The following is a 20,178-nucleotide window of genomic DNA, read 5'->3' as shown; positions in this document are numbered from 1 at the left end:
TATAACAATATGGAGTGTGTTATAGCTGGTAGGATGTATTACCTTTATCATATACATGCTGTAACATTTGCTTTTAAAGTATATGTATTGATACAGTTAATCATAGGGGCAGATGAGACAAATAGTTAAACCCTTTATCTTTCACGTAGAGTGACAGTATGGCTGGTTTCCCCTGCATTTAATACTCAGGTTCCAGCTTGTTGCTGCATTAATATAGCATGCAGTTTAAACCTCACTAGCTTCGAAATGGTGAATCATGGCCATCCAGATGTTTTTGACTTGCAACTATAAATTCTTACCATTGGCTATGAGGCCAGTGCTCATGGAAGTTGTAGGGCAAAAAATTATGTAGGAGCACAGTTACCTACTCCTAGGACATTACCTTATGCATGTTAATGCAGCTTATCTCTATTCGGTTTTAAATTTAATTCGGGTGGCATCCTGATGTTATCAGACTGGTTTTGTTGGCACATTTTTGACCCGAAGTCTAGATGCTGAAGCTTTGCACCAGGAACACATGACACAGAAATCTCTGCTGTACAGTTCGGTGCAGGCTGGAGAACTCCTTCTCCTACACACAGAAGTTGCAGACACAACAACGTGCTGAGTATTCTCAAGGAAGCTTTTAACCTTCGTTCGGATATTTACAATATCTCACACCAACTGACAATGCAACAACACCACAATGGGAATCGAAGCTTCTCCCTTATATACACATTCACTACTGGAGCTTTTAGCCCAACTCCTTACTGGTGTGCAACACAGTTTCCTGTTCCCCATGAGGCATGACTCTGCCGTAATGAAGCCTGGTGATGGCATGTCCTGCCTGTGTGTCATCAGCTTCCTGTGACACAGCACTCTTCAAACTGCTTGCTCATCATGGCTGCCACATGGCCTATGGTAGCCTCTTACTATGTCCCATATTGCTGCATCTAAGACATTTTCCTCTGGATTCATTCATCCTGAGAGTTTTTACTACCAAATTTGCTGCCTGAATACAGCCTGGGTCCTTCCCCACTTCCAGAGATGCTCCTTGCAGCTCTTTTCAGATCTGGGAGTTTTCTGAGTTAAGAAAATGGCCGCCAGAGTAACTCTGGAAGTGGGGATGTATTCAAGCAGCAAATTTGATGGTAAAAACTATCTGATATCATGAGGATGCCACCTGAATTAAAGTTCAAACCAGATAGAGGTAAGCTGAATTAACACGCATGTGATAAGCTTCTAGTCTAACTGGTATAGTTTCTGATTCTTCTTGGATTCTTCTAGTCCTTGACAGGAGATTCCTTTCCAAACAAGTTGAGTTCCACTCAGCTTTGCAGAGTGAAATTCAAAAGTGACTAATCAATTGTAACAGTTTTTCATTGTTACACATGCTTGTGCCAGTTTTGCAGGGACAGTCCTGATCAATCCTCTGACTGCCTCCTTTTCCATTGGTTTCAAAATGTCTTTCTCCCCCTCCCACCTTTTCCCTTTGTCCTCAGCTTACTTCAGTTATCTCAAACAGTTCAAATGCATAAATAGTTTGCACTAAATTAATTCTGAGTAAAATTAAATTAAATTAAATTAAAGGCCCGAACAGACAGGCCAAAAGAAAGCTGCTTCAGTCCTTTTGGAGGTATGCCGTTTAAATGCTGCATGCATTGTAAGAAGCCAGAAGTCGTGCCAAAGCCACACTCCAGTCCTGAGGACTAGAGCGCAGCTTTGGTGCAGCTTCTGGCCTCTTAAGATGTCTGTGTCATTTAAACAGCATACTTCTAAAGTGACCCAAAACCGCTTTATTGTGGCCTGTCTGTTCGGGCCCTTAGTTAATTAAATTATAGTTCTTCAAGCAAGGAGGATAGGATAGGATAGAAGCTTGTCCTTCCCAGTAGGCACAGGCAAAAGCAAACTTTTAATATGTCTAGGTTTTTATTGTGATATGGTTTTTATATATTGTAACAGTTTTGGTGTCTATTGTACTGTATAATCTTGTTGTGCACCGCCCTGATTTGAAGAAGGGCGGTATAAAATTAAAACTTTTATTTATTATTATTTATTCCTAGCTTGTGTGTTCTTCCTCATTAATAACTCTTGCCATCTTGACCATGCTCTGGTTTTGCCTGGCCACTTGTGTCCCAGATTTCATCTGTGAAATGTTGGACAGTATATTTTTATACAAAGAGTTTTGAAATAACACAGAGGAAGTATCTCATCACAACCTAATGGGATCTTTTGAAACACAGTTAAAATTGCGGTGAATGATTAATATAGCTTGGAGCTTTAAAGAAAAGTTTTTCAGGCCCAGTATACGCCACCAGAAAGCAACGTCCTGGCAGCGATAGTAGGGCTCGGGAGAGTGCACCAACCATACGCTCCCGAGCCCTATTATGTGTGGGCGGCACCATAATTATGTGTCACCACCCACACAGGAGGCATGTCTATGAAGTGTGGGCATCTGAGTGCCCACACATCTTCTGGAGGAAGCGCAGTCGTAGGCTGCATCACAGCCCTTATGATGGCAAAAAAGGAGCCTTCTAGGCACCTACTTTTTTATTGCACAGTAGTACCACACCATTTGGTTGCTGTAGTAACGCTGCACAGCACACAGGGGCGGCGTTTCTCTATCCATCTGTCTTGGACCTTAGTTGCCTCATACATATGCCCCATATTTTCCATATTTTACCATGCTATTTCCCTGTTTCTTTCTTTTTTCCACACCTATTAAAATGTACAGATTATACAACCAACATGATGCTAGCTAATCTTTGTTTTTGTTCTTAATCTTTTTGTATGTGTGTGCTCTTAAACCCTATGTTTTTTCTACAGTTTCTTTGTGCTACTAAAGAAGAAAAGGCAAGCTTATGCATTAGGAAATGCTATTATTCAAAGCTTAATTAAAGTAGCAGTAGCAGAATACCTTTATTAGGACCAAGTAAAAGTCACAAAAAATTGAACTGGCTTTCAAGTTAATCAGAAATATTCATTATTTAAATAAAGAACAAATAGAACACTGTAGTTGAGCTTGAAGGAAAGACCCAACACTTGAACAATTGTGGTGAAGGACAATATAGCACTCTATTTTTCAGGTTAAGACACTGATAGACTGTTATTTTATTTCAGAATTAACACTCTGTCTGAGAGCAAGAGACTAATGTAAGGCACTAAGGACAGGCCACATGGCACACTACAGTTGTGTTCATAACAGTTGTGTTCATGAGAACATACCCATGGTTCGTCCCACTTACTGTCAGGTAGGGCTGTCAGGCCAAAGTCTCAAGGAAGTATTGGTCCCATAAAGACAGGCCAAAATAAAGCTGCTTCGGGTCACTTTGGATGTGTTTAAATGATGTTTAAATGATGCATGCAACCTAAGAGGCCAGGTGCTGCGCCAAAGACATTTTTAAAAATGTTCTTTATCTGTGAGCTGCCTTGGGTCACTTCCGGGAGAAAGACAGAATACAAATAAATAAATAAATAAATATTTCTGGATACATGCAATTACAACCTGTTCATCCAGAACATCACTTCACCAGCTGGATCCTTAATATAAGACAAGAAATCTTGAACTGTCTGACCAGGTTGTATTTGATCAGAGATTATTTGCCGCAATAGTAAAAGACATTGATTGCCATTTGACTTCTTATGCATTTTTTTCATGCAAGTGCTCTTTTGTAGTGGATCCAAGTGTGTGTGTCCATGTGAGTGTTTCTATGTGTGTACTGTACATGCATTTGTTAATAAATCAAGCAAACTGAGAGCAAAAAAGAAAGGAAGAAAGAAAGAAAAGGAACTTTACTCAAGATTTATTTCAACAGAAATATGGCTAATGTGGGCCTCTCCTATGTAACATTTGGGTTTGGGGTTGCTTTTCATGGTTCTGAAATATTCTGGCTGTCAGAAGCACTTGGAAAGTGGGTGCAGAGAGTAAAGTAGGGTGGAAGAAGCAGTACCAGCCAAACAACACACCGAGAAGAAGAGCTTGTTCTGTAGATGTCAATCTTAATTCAGTTAAGGATTTGGAGTGGAAAGGGAAGTGAGGGAAGACACATTTCATTTTTTCTTTCTCTTTCTCATGGACTCTTGGGATTTGACCAGTGGTAGTGCAAAGCAGATGGTAAAATTGAGAGAAAAACAAGAAAGGCTATTGGCTGATAGGTTTATGCCTTCTAGGAAAGGGGGGAGCACATGGGAAGAAATGCTCTTTTGTAACAATTTGAATTTGGCTGAGGAAAATGTGTGGCTTTCAATATAATTTGAGTCCATATTTTTATAAGTCAGTGTGGGATAAAAAGCATGAAATCTGGGCAAAATAATGTGATCTAGATTATTTTGCTGCTGTGGATTGAATCTGAGGTAATGGGTCCAGGAACCACAGTTCTCATAACCATGTGCCACCTGAGAAGGCTGTCTCACTCTGGTTACTGGTAAAGCAAGTCCAGTGTATTTTAAGTATAATATTTTAAGATGGAATGGCATTGTGCAATGTAATTAACTGAGACTGGGCTTGATGAAAAATGCCCTTGTGATCAAGCAAACTCCATATACCAGTACAAAAGCAAACAAACAAGATAAGAGGAGACCTTGGCATAACACTCCATGTTTGAAATCCTTTTTACATAGTATATTTAATGTGAAATTAGCAGCTCTCGTGATGAATTATTATCGATTCACCCTCTAAGAGCATTTCATCTCCTTGTTTCCTCTATGTAAAAGTAGTAGAAAGGCAGCCCTTCAGATAATGAACCATTATTATCATAGATTGAAAAAATAAACAAATGGAGTGACAATAGATCTACGCTAAAAGAAGACAGCAGCAGTATAATCTGATGCTTATTTAGATAAGGGGAAGGAAGTGAAAAGCAAGTGAATATGGAAACATTTTCTATGTAATGCCAGCTGGAAAATAATCAGACACAGTTGAGTAGATCTTCAGAGATTTTTTGCTTCCTAAAAGTCTTGTTGCTGGAAAATGGACAGACAACACTGGAGAGGCAAAAGTGAATGTGGCACATATGCTCATTCAATCCATATTCAAGAAGAATTCACTTCTCATTTAATTTCTGTCCTTTTTTCCCCCCTTAGAAATCACACAGTAACTAGAATCCTGTTGGTGTTATACACATATGTAGGTTCCCTTACATATGAAGTTATATTTTTTTGGTCCTTTTGTAGTAGATGTATTCATGTTTGTATAAGTGTAATTCACATTTGCATCTATTCCACATATGCTTCTTCTTCTCAGACATCCACACTTCATAAATCTCTATCAAGAGTGTGTGATGTAGCTGTGGAACATTGAAAGTGGGGCCAACAGCACAGACCTTCTGGCTTGTTCATGTAAAAGAGGCACAGAAGACAATGTATTTGCCGGTTTTCCTTAATTCATGCAAGAGGCTCTAGTTAAAAAGATAGTCCTATTAATCTCCCATTAGATTTTACCCCATTCTATTTTAAAAAAAACATTTTTGTCTGATTTATGAAACATAATTTGCAAGGAAAAGAGTATTTTTGTCTTTCCCTCATCATCACTTTCCATTCACTTCCCAATCACTGTTGAACACTTTCAGTTAGTCAGTGAAATGTATGTTTTGCTTCATTTCTTACAAATAGATATAGTCTTCCCATTTCTCTCAATTATTTTAACAGGGATGTGGTTTTGCCAAAGAGTCACTTCTTTTTGCTGCATACACACATTAAATTGAGACTTGCTTGTCTTTATACATGGCTTGAATTTTGTCCTAAATGGAGTTCCTCCAGTAACATTGCTGCTTTCATTTTTTGCAAAAGTGGAAAATTTCTTTTTCTTCTGACAGGTTGTTTAACTTCTTTCTTTCCTCTATTTTTCTTTCATGCTAATCACTGGAAGCCTCCCCATGCTTTACTAGGCAACTTCAGCTTTTGTGCTGTCCAATTTTTCAAATTGTATTGTTTGATGTTCAAGCCTCCTTATTTGCTCTTTTTTCTTTTATCAGCTTCTTTATTGCTATGGTTTGTCCTTGAATGAGTTCAAATGGAGGATGTACCTCTCAGGCATAGCTCTGTCCTTGGGATTGTTGCATGACTTTGTCAGAGGCAAAAACACTATTACTGAGTTTGCAGCTTTGGGGAAACACAATGACTGTGGGTCATTCTTTACATTGCACCTGTCCTATTCCATTGTGAAACAATTGGGAAGACAGTATACATTGGAAGATAAAATATTGCATTGTCATGTATATTATTCCTCATCATATCCATGGTCACATAGTCCAAACAAAATTGTATGCAAGAGCCCATTGTTGTTTCACTGTGATTATAACAGTGACTAAGCATAACAGTTGCTTGAAATACAACAGAAACAACTTGGAAATGTTAAGTCATACACTTTGTTCTCACACGTTTTTAAAAAAGGAAAGGCATTTCAGAAAGCATATTTTTAGCAGAGAAAGTATAGCATTGTTTAAAGCATTTTAAAAAAAAATCTGGAAAGATATGTTTTATAATTTATAATCTCCATGTGAGATATTGTGTTCTAATGTTTTGAATTTTTAAATCAAATGTCTTTAAAAGTAAATCTTTATGAGATCACATATATAACATTAAGTCCAGACGTAGTTGGTCTGGATCCAGGCAAAGGGTGCATCTAAACTGTAGAAATAATGCACTTTGACACCACTTTAAGTACTGTAGCTCCATCCTGTGGAATCTTGGGATTTGTAGTTTTGCAAAGTTTGTAGCCTTCTGTGCCAAAGAGCATTGGTGCCTCATGAAACTAAAAATCCCAAGATTCTGTAGGATGGAACATTGGCAGTTACAGTGATGTCAAACTTGATTATTTCTATAGAACAGATGCACCCTTAGTCATACTCAGGAGTCTCACTGAAATACAATTGATTTCACTGAATCTAGTTTAAGTACAAGTAAGTTGTCTTCTAGCCCCTTATGGACAAGGGCTTTGGTTTCATCTAGACCCGTACAGTTCATTCTGATTGGCAATCTCTTCGTTTCTTTAAACAGGGATTTCAATATCTTATGAGTTGCCGGGGTAAAAATGGGAACTATTTGGTCTCGGCTATATTATTTAGCTCTGGAATTGAGAAATATGCAGTCTTTAAGATGTTCTCAGACATGCAGCTGGTTATGACTGCTTGGAGTTGCACTCCAACAACATGTGGAGGGCCACATGCGTTTCATCCCTGACTTGGATGGTGTGATGAACTGCTCTCAGGATCCATAATGATAACCCATTGCCTGGGTTTAAACTTTGCCCAGACAACAGTTTTGGCCAAGTCTGTTAGATGAATCATAGAATCATAGAATAATAGAGTTGGAAGAGACCACAAGGGCCACCCAGTCCAACCCCGTGCCATGCAGGAAATTCAGATCAAAGCATCCCCAACAGATGGCCATCCAGCTTCTGTTTAAAGACCTCCAAGGAGGGAGACTCTACCACACTCTGAGGGAGTGTGTTCCACTGTCAGACAGCCCTTACTGTCAGGAAGTTCTTCCTAATGCTGAGGTGGAATCTCTTTTGCTGTAGCTTGCATCCATTGTTCTGGGTCCTAGTCTCTGGAGCAGCAGAAAACAAGCTTGCTGCCTCCTCAATATGACATCCCTTCAAATATTTAAACAGGGCGATCATATCACCTCTTAACCTTCTCTTCTCCAGGCTAAACATCCCCAGCTCCCTAAGTCGTTCCTTGTAGGGCATGGTTTCCAAACCCTTCACCATTTTAGTTGCTCTCCTTTGGACATGCTCCAGTTTCTCCACATCCTTTTTAAATTGTGGTGCCCAGAACTGGACACAAAATTCCAGGTGGGGCCTGACCAAAGAAGAATATAATGGCACTATTACTTCCCTTGATTTAGACACTATACTTTTATTGATGCAGCCTAAAATTGCATTGGCCTTTTTAGCTGCTGAGTCGCACTGTTGGCTTATGTTCAACTTGTGTTCTACTTAGACTCCCAGATCCCTTTCACATGTAGTTCAGCAAGGTGTCGCCCATCCTATATCTGTGCATTTCATTTTTCCGCCCTAAGTGCAGTACCTTACATTTCTCCGTGTTGAATTTCATTTTGTAAGCATTAGCCCAGCTTTCTAGTCTATTCAGGTCATCTTGAATTCTGATCCTGTCCTCTGGGGTGTTAGCTACTCCCCCTAGTTTGCTGTCATCTGCAAATTTGATAAGTATGCCCCCAATTTTGTCCTCCAAGTCATTGATAAAGATGTAGAATAGCACTGGGCCTAGGACAGAGCCCTGTGGGACCCCACTGGTCACTTCTCTCTAGGATGAAAAGGAGCCATTGTTGAGCACCCTTTGGCTTCGGTCAGTCAACCAATTACAAATCGATGTAACGGTTGCCTTGTCTAGCCCACATTTTACAAGCTTGTTTGCAAGAATGTCATGGGGAACTTTGTCAAAGGCCTTACTGAAATCAATATATACTATATCCACAGCATTCCCTTCATATAACAAGCTGGTATTTTTATCAAAAAAAGAGATCAGATTTGTCTGGCATGACTTGTTTCTCTGAAACCCATGTTGACCTTTTATGATGATGGCATTGCTTTCTAGATGTTCACAGACTCTCTATTTAATTATCTGCTCTCGAATCTTTCCTGGTATAGATGCCAGACTAACTGGACGATAATTGTTTGGATCCTCTTTCTTCCCCTTTTTGAAGATGGGAACAACGTTTGCCCTCCTCCAGTCTGCTGGGATTTCTCCTGTTCTCCAGGAGTTCTCAAAGATTATTGCCAATGGCTCCGATATTACATTGGCCAGATCTTTTAATACCCTTGGATGTAGTTCATCTGGTCCTGGTGACTCAAATTCATTTAGATTAACAAGGTATTCCTCTACTATCTCTTTACTTATTCTGTGCTGAAATTCCCCTATCGTCTGCTCCATTATCCTCAGGTTAAGCACTCTTTTCCTTTTCTGAGAAGACTGAGGCAAAGAAGGCGTTGAGTAATTCTGCCTTTTCTCTGTTTTCTGTTAGCATTTTGCCATCTTCTCCACGGAGTGGCCCTACCGTTTCCTTCTTCTTCCTTTTGCTGCAGACATATCCAAAAAAGCCCTTTTAATTGTTTTTAACCTCTCTAGCAAGCCTGAGATCATTCTGTGCTTTAGCTTTTCTGACTTTACCCCTACACATGCCTGCTATTTGTTTGAATTCCTCTTTGGTGATTTCCCCATTTTTCCATTTCTTATACATACTCTGTTTAAAAGTTAGGTCAGTTGAAAGTTCCTTAGTCATCCATCCTGGTTTCTTGAGACACCTCCCATTTTTCTTCCTCTTATGTGGCATGAAGTTTTGCTCTGTTGCAAGGGTGATGACTTTTGTCCCTCCATATGATTCATACTATAATAAATGGGGATTCTGAATAGTTCCAAAACAAATAGATGACCATAAATCTCCTGCCTTTGCTTGCCACATTGTCTACCCACCTATACATTATGCACTTCCTGACTTTAGAGAATCTAAGGGAATTGTGCCTCTGCCTTTTCACCCTCTTAAGGCAGCATAATGAAAGGGTAATTATCCAACACAGAGGTGGTACCTGACATACAGTTAATACTACTACCTGTGAGACACAACATCTGTTATTTCCTTTTTGTTTGCTTTTAAAATATAATCTCCCATTTTTCATCCCTTTCCTGGATAGCCAAAAAGAACATTATCATGTCTATGATGTAGCACAATGCTTAAGTCCCTGACCTGACCTTCTGTAGCAGACCTCTTCCTTTATGAGACTTTATCTATACGGTTTGCCACATGCTTTCCTTTGAGGAAATAGAGACTCCCATGTGAAGAGCCCCAACAGCTGATAAGGTTCCACCTGCTGGATTCTTTATCTTCCTGTCTGAAAATGTATAGATTTCCTTTAGGACATGCAAAGTGAAAATTGCTTCAGTCTAATCTTGAAGGCTTCTAATATTATTTGTCAGTGGTCCTCAAACTGTGCCCTTTAAGAGATTTTGGACTTCAGCTCCCAGAATTGGCCAATAGTCTGGGATTCTGAGAGCCGAAGTGCAAAATCCCTTAAAGGGTACAGTTTGGGGACCACTGCTTTTTGTTGTTGTTGTTAACCATCCTAGAGTTGATTTCAACCAGTGAAGACCCTGTAGTTAAGACATCTCCAAGACTCCCTGTCCTCCACTGCCCTGCTTAGTTCCTGCAAATTCATACCTGTGATCTCTTTAATAGAGTCCATCCATCTAGCATGTGGCCTTCCTCTCCTTCTGCTTCCCTCCAATTTTCCTAGCAATAATTGGTTTGCCCCGCAGTGAGTTTTGCCTTCTCATGACATGGGCAAAGTACAGTAACTTCTGCCTAGTCTTCTTGGCTTTATACCTTATCATACGCATTTTTAAAAAGTTCTGGGCATGGGTAGGGGTCACTCAGGGCAGCACGTAGCCGAGAAAAAATGGATTTTCCTACACACCAAAGTGGCCTCAAAATGGCCCCATTCCATTGCCCGGTGCCAAGCTGTTCCCATTCTGTGCTGAGGCGCATCCTTTGGCTCTTACAGAAAAGTTCCTGAGTGGCCCCTACCCGTGCTCAGAATGTTTTTAAAAAATGAATGCGATAAGGTCCTTCCAGACAGATTTCTGGCTTGATCTGTTCTAGGACCCATTTGTCTGTCCTTTTGGCTACCCATGGAATCCTTAGCAATCTTCTCCAGCACCATATCTCAAATGATCCCCCCCCCCATCTGCTTTCTTAACTGTCCAGCTCTCGCATTCATACATGGGAGTAGGGAATACAATGGCTTGTATTCTAATTTATGTGCTCAGTTGTATAGCTTTACATTTTGGGATATTTTCTTGTTCTTTCATAGCTGCTCTCTCCATTCATAGGGGCTCTACAGACCACCTCTAAGGGGCGGCCTGCAGCCGGTCTGAAGAGAGCCTTCATCCTCTTATGATTTCTTGACTACAGTCCAAGCTCTGATTAATGTACTATATATCCACTTTACTTTCAGTAGTATTTAATTCTGCAAGAACCATCAGTAGTCAACCTTACCTATAAATCTTAATCCTATAGGGATTATTTTTTAAAAAAATATATCTACCAATAAATCTTAATCATACAGGGATTGTTTTTTAAACACACACACACACACATATATTACAACCATTTTCTTTCTTCATAGGGTGAACAGAATGGCAAATTCTCCTGGCACAACCTTGTAACAATACAAGTGTTGAGCTTGTACCAACACCTTACATCAGTTGCTGAGGTCCCAATATTCTGGTAGGTTCAACAACTTCCATCGGTCTCCCAATACAGCCCTTTTTTCCTTGTTTGGACACTGCAGTGGCTACTTGAAAGTGGTGGTAGTTTGTACTGAGAAAGCTCCACATTCTTGGAGTTGTCAAAGCCCAAAGACAATGGAGTAAGTTGAGCTGGGTTGATTTGGGGACCCTTGTGTTCTGCCCTACTTTAGACATACTTGGCATAAAACAATTTCCTATGTTTAACAATTCTTTCATTGTAGAAAAGGCTTATGGTAGAGCCTATCAGGATTTCACCATTTCATAAAGGAGGTGATAGATTGCATGCACAGCTTCTGTATAGACAAGTGGGGAAATATGTTAGTGAGTCTTAGAATAATATAGGTCTTGTTTGCTGGTCAATGACCGAATAAACTTTATTACAATATAGGTCTTGTCTGCATGGGCGAAAAGGCCACCCATTCCGGTCTTGTCCTGTTCAGATGATGCTTGGGCCAAACCTCAGTTCTGATGCGAGTAGTCTGGATGATATCTGGCACATTCCACACCAGAACCAGGGTATAACTATGTTAAAATAAATTCTAATAAATCTTTATTCCCATGCTGGGGAGGCTGTTAAATGGGCATCCCCTTGGCCCACCAGACACATCCACTGCCACTGTGTGTTGCTCAAGCTGCCCAGCATGTATCCATTACTGGTTACTTCATTCTGACCACAGAAGTGAATGACTTGCAGTAATTGTGGGCACACCACGCACCCCATTGGGATGCCTGTACAGACAGCTCTGTGGAGTAGGTATTGACAGCCAGGCAACAGGGGCAGGGCAGGGCAGTTGGGGGGGACAGCCCAGAATATCTTGGTAGTGCAGACAAGGACACAGAGAATGGCATGTAGAAAAAAGGAAAGATGGGAGGGAGGGAGGGAGGGAGGGAGGGAGGAAAATAAATAAGTACAAATATATATGGAAAGTAGGAAGTTGAAGAACACCAACACAGGGTGGCTTTGAAGATGGGTTGATGTAAGAAAACTCCAGTTTTATTTTATTTTTGAATTTCTTTTAGATTATTTTATTAAAAGTAATAGAGATCTGCCAAAAGGATGGAGACATCTTGGATCTCAGAAGAGGAACCTCCTTGTATTGCTAATGGAATCCAGATTTTTATCTTCTGGACTTTGGAATGCTTTGTTCCCAGTGCCACATGGCCAGAAGGATGAGGGGCCTGCTTACACAGATATCCCTCCACAGAACAACAGAATAACTATACCTCAAGAAAAATGCAGACCTGTGACTAATATTTTATTTTATTTTTCTACACTATTATTTTTTAAAACCTTTGCCTGATGAAGAAGCCAGTGGAGCACTGAATCATTGCATCATGTTTTTTATGCATTTTGATTGTTTGAATAAAAATATTACTGTTTTGCACATTTTTAAGTATATTCATTACAGATTTCAGTATACTGAATGTCAATATCTTGAAATGCCAAATTTCAATGCTTAAAGGCATTGATTTCCAAATGGATTGATTGGTTGACAGATTGGGTGCATAATGTGACTTCTTCATCCTGGCAAGTTCCATGGTGACAGGGAAAATCTTTTAATGTATCCCTAGTGGAATAGATAGATAGATAGATAGATAGACAGACAGACAGATAGATAAAATTTTGCCTCGAAATGAGGCCAGTTTATTCATAACTAGATATTACATCTACTTTGCTGCATAGTGGTTCACTGAAAAATGTCCAGTGCCATTTGTCATGCCATGCCATGAAGCAGCAATGCAAACATTCCATGTTTTACTTTTACTAAGAGCTTGTCCTCATTCAAGGAAAACATTATATAAATGAAAAATTGCTATGGCCATTTTTAGTCTAATCTGCTACAGTGGCTGAATCAAAAATTATGCCACTGTCCAACTCAACAGACATTGGCACATCTTACCTTGTAAATGTTTGTTTATTTGCTTTATTTAAAAAAAAAAAAAACACAGCCCTGCAATTGGTAGATGTATGGGAATTGGAGAATTGCTTCTAATTGTTTAGGCCACAATACCAGAAAATATATTCATTGTAGGACTACTTCTGAATGGGTTGCACAATGAAAATAGCTCTGGGGAACTAAAATTTCTGTCCTGGTACACAAGAGTTATAATGTTTGGGAGAACGGATAAAAATGGTTGATCTGCTATTTTTAGGGAACATATTTCAAAGTCAGGCCATTACCACAGGAGTATTTTGTGTTAGTACAATGAGCATTACCTATGGATGGTATTCATCTGAAGGCATAGTTTTGTAAGGTTTTTAAAACAAGAAAACTATTGATTTCCATGGCTCTCCCATACAGCAGTTTGTGGGGAATCACACATATGCAAATATTGTGTGTGTGTGTGCTATATTGTGTTTCTTAACTGTATTTATTTTTAAACTGCATTTAAATCTTCAAATGAACAAAGGTTAATCTGTGCCTCTGTTTGATTCCCCCCTGAGATCCATAAGCCCTGCTTACTTCAAGTTTTGAATAAAATGAACAACTTGAGAGAATTATTGCAACCTGAAGCAAAACCCCATCACGTTAATAATTGATTGTATTTTCACAACTTTCAAGTTCACTGTTCAAAGATCCATGCAACATGTGCCTGATACTGTGTGTAAAAGTCTGCATATGTATACATTTGTGTGCATGTGTGTGTGCATGTGCTTGTGTAAATATTAACTTGTCTGCAGGGGCTGCAAGCATAATACCCAGTACTTCTAGTTGGAAGTATCAGCTCACAGGTGAAGGAGAAGATTCCTCCCCTCCTCACCCTGAGATTCCTAAAACCCTCTACTAGTCTGACTAGACAATGCTGGGCCAGATGGTGAAACAGCTTCATCTGCTAAATCTCCTATGCCATCACCCCTTACACCATGGAATTCGCGTAACTAGGCCCAAGATACAGATTTGTAGGAATTGCCCATCAAGTTTGTTGTGATTTTAAATAATTAAAACCCATCCCCTGTGTCATGCTTCCCATGTTTCAGCCATGCAACCTTTGCTTTGTTTTACTCTTTTTGGATGAGCAACAGATTTTAAAATCAAATTAGATTAAGCATGTTATCCTAGAGAAACGTGTAGATTTAAAGACTATGATTGGTGAATTTTGAATGTGTGCTGGAATCCTATATGGCTATTGCCATAGCATTGTTGCACAGTAATGATGTTGCTATGTAGTGAATTCTCGTGTGACCTCACTTAATGATAAGCAGCTGGTGGGATTAATGTGTGTTCATCCGCCTGGCAACTGAGAACAGCTGCCTAACATTCCCACTTCTTCCCATGAATGAATTTTGGTACAACTGGCAGAAAAAGGACCTGTGCCACAAATCCTTCTCATACTAAAAATTGTTCATGCAATAGGGCTGGGAATGTCAGGTAGCTATTTCCTGATTGACAGGGGAATAGACCCCCCCCCCCACCCCTCACCAATGCCAGTAGCAGTAGTAAAGTTTAGGAGACTTACATGATCCCTACATAGCCCCTAAACTATGGGCTATATAAGGATGCATAGCAGATAGCAGTTACAAATGTATAATTGTGGGTTATGTATTCACAACTGCCCAGCAGGATTCTGGCCATCATATTTAAACTGAATATTAAAACCCAGTATTTGGAGATGCAGCATCAGCACTGAACTGAATTCGCCAAGGCATTTAGGAATGTTCTCCAGGACTATAGAACTACTAAAAGAGTTCATGACTTTTTGGACTCTGAGACTGATTTGCATACCCATATTCAGGAAGTAAAAGATTTACAATTGCAGGAAGATAGTTTAACATCCCTGACCCCAGCATACGAAATTTCTGGTTCTCTTATATGTGGGGATTGGTGCCACTAAATTCCCTTACACTGACACATTAATTCATTTTTCACAAGTATTACCATGTAATGAAGTTTGTTCAGTATGATGATATGGACAAGCTATGTGGAAAAGTGTGGCCAATCATTTGTCTATTAGACCTATGACCATTCTGGATGATTGAAGCTGCCAGAGAAAGGCTGATCAATTTGGTGGTACAAATTATAAATACTTCTTTGAAAGAGATCTATATTCTAATCCATAATATAGAAGTGATTTTAAGACTGTTGTTGAAGAGAACTTTACAGGACCCCACCAGCTTATATAATTGTCAGTTTCTAGTCGCCCTTTTAAAACAAAGGTCTCAGAGTGACTGGTGGAAGTACAACTCTAGACTTCCTTGGTTGAGACAGATGGACTATATCCATTCCATCTGGGTTCAGGCCTGATTATGGGTCAGAAACAATTTTGCTCACCTTGGTGGATGATTCAGCTGGGAACTTAACAGGGGAAGTATTTGTCTTGCTTCTGCTGGACCTCACAGAGGCATTTATTACCATGGATCATGGCATTCTTTTGAGCCTTCTGGTTGATATGGGACTTCGTGGCACCATGCTGTAGTTGTTCTGGCTCCTTTTGGCTGAATGTTCCCAGAAAGTGAGGATGGAGACTGTTGTTCATCCCCCTGTTCATTAACTTGTGCATTCCACAGGACCCAGTATTGTCTCCTACATGTTAACGTATACATAAAGCCACAGGTGGATATAATCTGGAGTTTCGAGTTGGGTGTCATCAGCATGTTGATTATATCCAGATGTGTCTCCCTTTTACAATTGGTGCCAAGGAGGCTGTGGAAATCTTTAAATGCTGTCTAGAGGCAATGAAGGACTGAATGTGGAGGATGGAACTGAGTCTCACTCCAGATAAAGTGAAAGTGCTGTTGGTGAAGAAGAATATATGAGGTTAAACTCACAGCCTCTTCAGGAAGAGATTACACTTTGTCAGAGAGCTCAGGTTCATAACTTCATGTGCTATTGGACTGCCTATGAAATTACAGATGGCTGCTGTGGCCAGGGGTGCATTTGCACAGCTTTGGTTTGTGTATCAGCTATGGTCTTTCCTAGAGAGGGCAGAACTAGCTACAATGGTTCATGCCTCAATCATCCCCCAATTAAGCTGATGTAATGCACTGTACATGAGACTACCCTTGAAAATTGTTTGGAAGCTACAGGTGGTGCAAAATGTTACCAGGTCTGCATTTTAGAGACCATATAACAGCAATTTTACAAGAACTGCATTGACTTCTGAGCCCAATTTCAAGCAATGGTCTTGACTTATAAAGCCATATGTGGCTTTGGGCCAGGATATCTGACAAACTACCTCTATATGAGCCCGACCCTGTTATGTATCCCACCACCCTATGATACTAAGTTGGTGGATACAAGGGATAGCGGTTTCTCAGTACCAGGACCCTTTCTGTGGTATTCCCCTTTACCTTGAGGAAGATCAAGCTGTTTTACATGGCCTTTGGATCTTAAAATTGGGAGTGTATGCTGCAGCTGTTTTTTAGAATGTTTGTCCTGGTTCTAGAGCTATTTAAAAACATATCTAGAGTGTTTTAATTGGGTTTTAGTTACTTGTTTTATGCTTTTAATGTGTTTTACCCATTGTGTATTACTTTGGTGGGTCAAAAGGTGATAAATAAATGCATTAAGTAAAATCAATAAATGTTAAGCTTTGTTTCCTGGCTCAGCAAACTACAATGCAAATGAACCATATGGTGTTTCATGTACCATGTTAGCTCTCTCTTAAGACCTAGGAGCTTTATCTCATTGGCTCCTTCCATTCCATTCTGAGCATGGAACGGAAGGAGCAGGGACGAGTGCGGAACGAGTGGGGGATGGATTTTACCACACACACCCGTCCCTCATTCGTTCCGTTCCCCCTCTCTTAAGTTCTTAATCCGTTCCAGAAGGGGAAATTTTTGAGAACTGTTCTGAACAGTTCTCAAAAAGCGTTCCCTCTGGAACAGAATGGGCAGGGAAGAGAGGGGGAACGGAACGAGTGAGGGACGGGTGTGTGCGGTAAAATTCGTCCCCCACTCGTTCCATTTCCTGCCGGGCCGTTCCTAAACCCCGATGCGATAAAGCTCCTCGACAGAACGTCATATGAACCTGGGATCAGGGTTAAATGCTCTCAAATAAGCCAGAGTTTCAAACCAGTTTTAATTGATTTGTGAAACCTGTCTTATTTGGGCACCATTAATCATAACTTGGGGTTTGACTATTTGCAGAACTGTCCCCTTCTGGAATTGTGGACCTGCTTGTATAAGACTAAAAAACAAATAACCTGCATGCACTGGCACACAGAGTGTTCAAGGCCAGCATAAGACGCTTCATTACCTCAAGCAAAAGACAAGATGGTGCATTTTCTCTTTCCAGGTAACAAAAGCCAATTGGCCTAGCAGTGTAAATTTTCTCCAGTGTTAGGAAACTTTCTTCAGTGCCAGCAATGCATCCCAGATTAGGAGGCAACCAGCTATTTCATCCAGTGCCTTACATATTGTTTTACAAAATCTACTATCTTGGACTGCTGCTTCACTTTCCCTGCCTTAAGCACCTGCTTTGCTGTCTCAGGGTCAGCCCTGTACATTGTCAATTACGTTACGTGTGAATGAACTTTGTATTTTAAGGCTTCCTGAAGGTCTAATTGGTGCTGCTTTATATGTTAATGGCATCTAGCTATTTGAAAGTAAATTTTGAAGTGTCATCAAATAATTCAGCAGAAACAACAAAAATATTAGAGATTCATTTTGGTAGTCTTCGGAATTGTAACATTTGCAATGTTAGCTTGAGATGTATATCATTTAAATGCATACTTTAAAATGTTAGAGCTAATTTTATATGTGTCATTTTAGGACATAATCAAATCTACCCGTGCTGAGGTGTTACCCTTCTAATTTTCTATAACTTCACCATTATTTGTCTTCTTCAAAATTTAAAGCCTATATAACTGCACTTTTCATGCTCTCAGTGACATTTTCATTTCTCCAGGATCCATAGTTCAAGTTTTGCATTAATCCTTTTGTTTCAAGGTATTAGCCATAATAACCCCACTAAATGAAATGTGGTGGAAAACTCCCAAAGGCATTTTGTGCAAAAGCTTTCATAATCCAGGACTATCCTTCTAGCTAAACAACAGAGCTTTTCAGTCAGTGTGAACACCACACTGGATTTAAAGCCTTCCCAAGTTTATCACAAATATTTTTATTTATAGAAATATATATCTTCTATGCAAAAAAAATATATCCTTCAGACACTATTCTTGACGGTTTCAGGGGAATATTATATGAACTCTGTCAAAATACTAACAATGTTAAGTCATTTTCCTAGTAATCCTCAAAATGGAGCAGTTCCATTTGCCACTGGATTCTCTTAAATAACTCCCAAGTAGTAGCTTGGCTAAGACTACTTTTACCTGTTCTTATTTTCCCATTACTAAGTAGCTTATGTGCTTCAGCAGTTCTGTTATCTTAACACTGCAGTTACAAATGTTATTTTTCACCTACCTGATGATTTGACCTCCTCAGTATAGGCAAACCAACAGATCCTTACAGTCAAGCAACTTTCACATAGTCTAAATATTCTCTAAGGCTACAGTATAGCAATTTACTTTTGGTTAGGGTGGTTACTTGCAGCTCTAGGCCAGAATTCTGTATCAACAACTTCTGTTAACTTTATTTAACTATACATGAGATAACTAAGGCCCGATCTAGACGGGCCTAAAGTGCGCCCTCACGTGCTAGGAGTTGGCCGAGGGCACACCGCCCATACATGCCTCACCCCTAGCACATGACGAGGGCGTCAAAATGGCAGCACCCTGTACACACAGGCACCACCATTTTGACGTCATCACAATGGCGCCACAGAAAGAACTCTCTTTTTGCGGGTTCTTTTTGCTGCACAAGGGAGCTGCACAGTTTGTCCACTACAGCTCCCTCGCGCAGCAAAACAAGGTGTGAATAGACCACCCTTTTTGTGCGGTCGTATCCCGCCTAAGTAATCTCTCCTCGCCTGATGCTGCCAAACCTGATGGAAACTTCATTCACCCACATTCCAATGGCCAGCATAATGGAGCGCCATCTCTCCAACAGCTGATTCTCCAGTGCATAATTTTTCCAGTCAGTTAATAAGCCAAAACAGGTAAGGTATTATTTTCTGTTTATTAAAAAAAAGATGGGCGTTTAATATTTATTTCTGGCTTTGACAATCTGCGAAAGCTAAAATGGCAAATGTCTAGTAGCTGCTAAAACTGAGGAGGACTCTGGGCCCTAAACACATATCCCTTTGGCTGTTATCATACCCTGTGTCTGCAAAATTTATGGAGTTGGACACCATTTTAACTGTCACAGCTCCATCCTATGTAATCCTGGGATTTGTAGTTTCTTGTGGCACCAGAGCTCTCAGACAGAGGAAGTCTAAATATCTCACATAACTACAAATCTCAGAGATAAGCTGATGAAGGCTGCAGTGTAACATTCACTGAAAACCCATCAAAATAAATATCACTTACTTCTGAGTAGGGATGTAATTCTTCACTAACTTTCTTCTGAAAGGAAGCAATGGGTAACTTAATACTTTTCTTCACACTGTGAAAAAGTATTTAAAAACCATGCTATTTTGAATATTTGCAAAACTGGGACTTATTCAATATTAATAGAATTGTACAGAAACCAGCATTTTCTGCATGGAAAACATCATTTTCTGGGAGGAAAATAATATTCCAGCATTGATATATTATTTTCTACATAGAAAAAGGCTCTTTGAATAGAAAATTCTGTTTTCTATGCAAATGATCCATATGCAAATTTGGTGCAAAATAAATCCTCACTTGTACCATTTTCTGCACAGGAAAGAGATTTTTCTTTACAGGAAATAACAGCCACATGCAAATTTTGTGCAGAAAAAGTTTCAAATTACAAAGATTCTCATCAGTACAGGATTTTTTTCTTCAGAGCTTCTGAACACTCAAAAACATGTTTTTCAACAAATTATTGAGTTATTTTTTTATTCTTCCTTCTGAATAGTATTATTATTATTATTATTATTATTATTATTATTATTATTATTATTATTAT

This window comes from Sceloporus undulatus, chromosome 5 (assembly GCF_019175285.1).
Source record: "Sceloporus undulatus isolate JIND9_A2432 ecotype Alabama chromosome 5, SceUnd_v1.1, whole genome shotgun sequence".
Lineage (NCBI taxonomy): Eukaryota > Metazoa > Chordata > Lepidosauria > Squamata > Phrynosomatidae > Sceloporus > Sceloporus undulatus.
The sequence above is the reverse complement of the archived record's forward strand: the minus strand, read 5'-3'. Positions refer to the sequence as shown.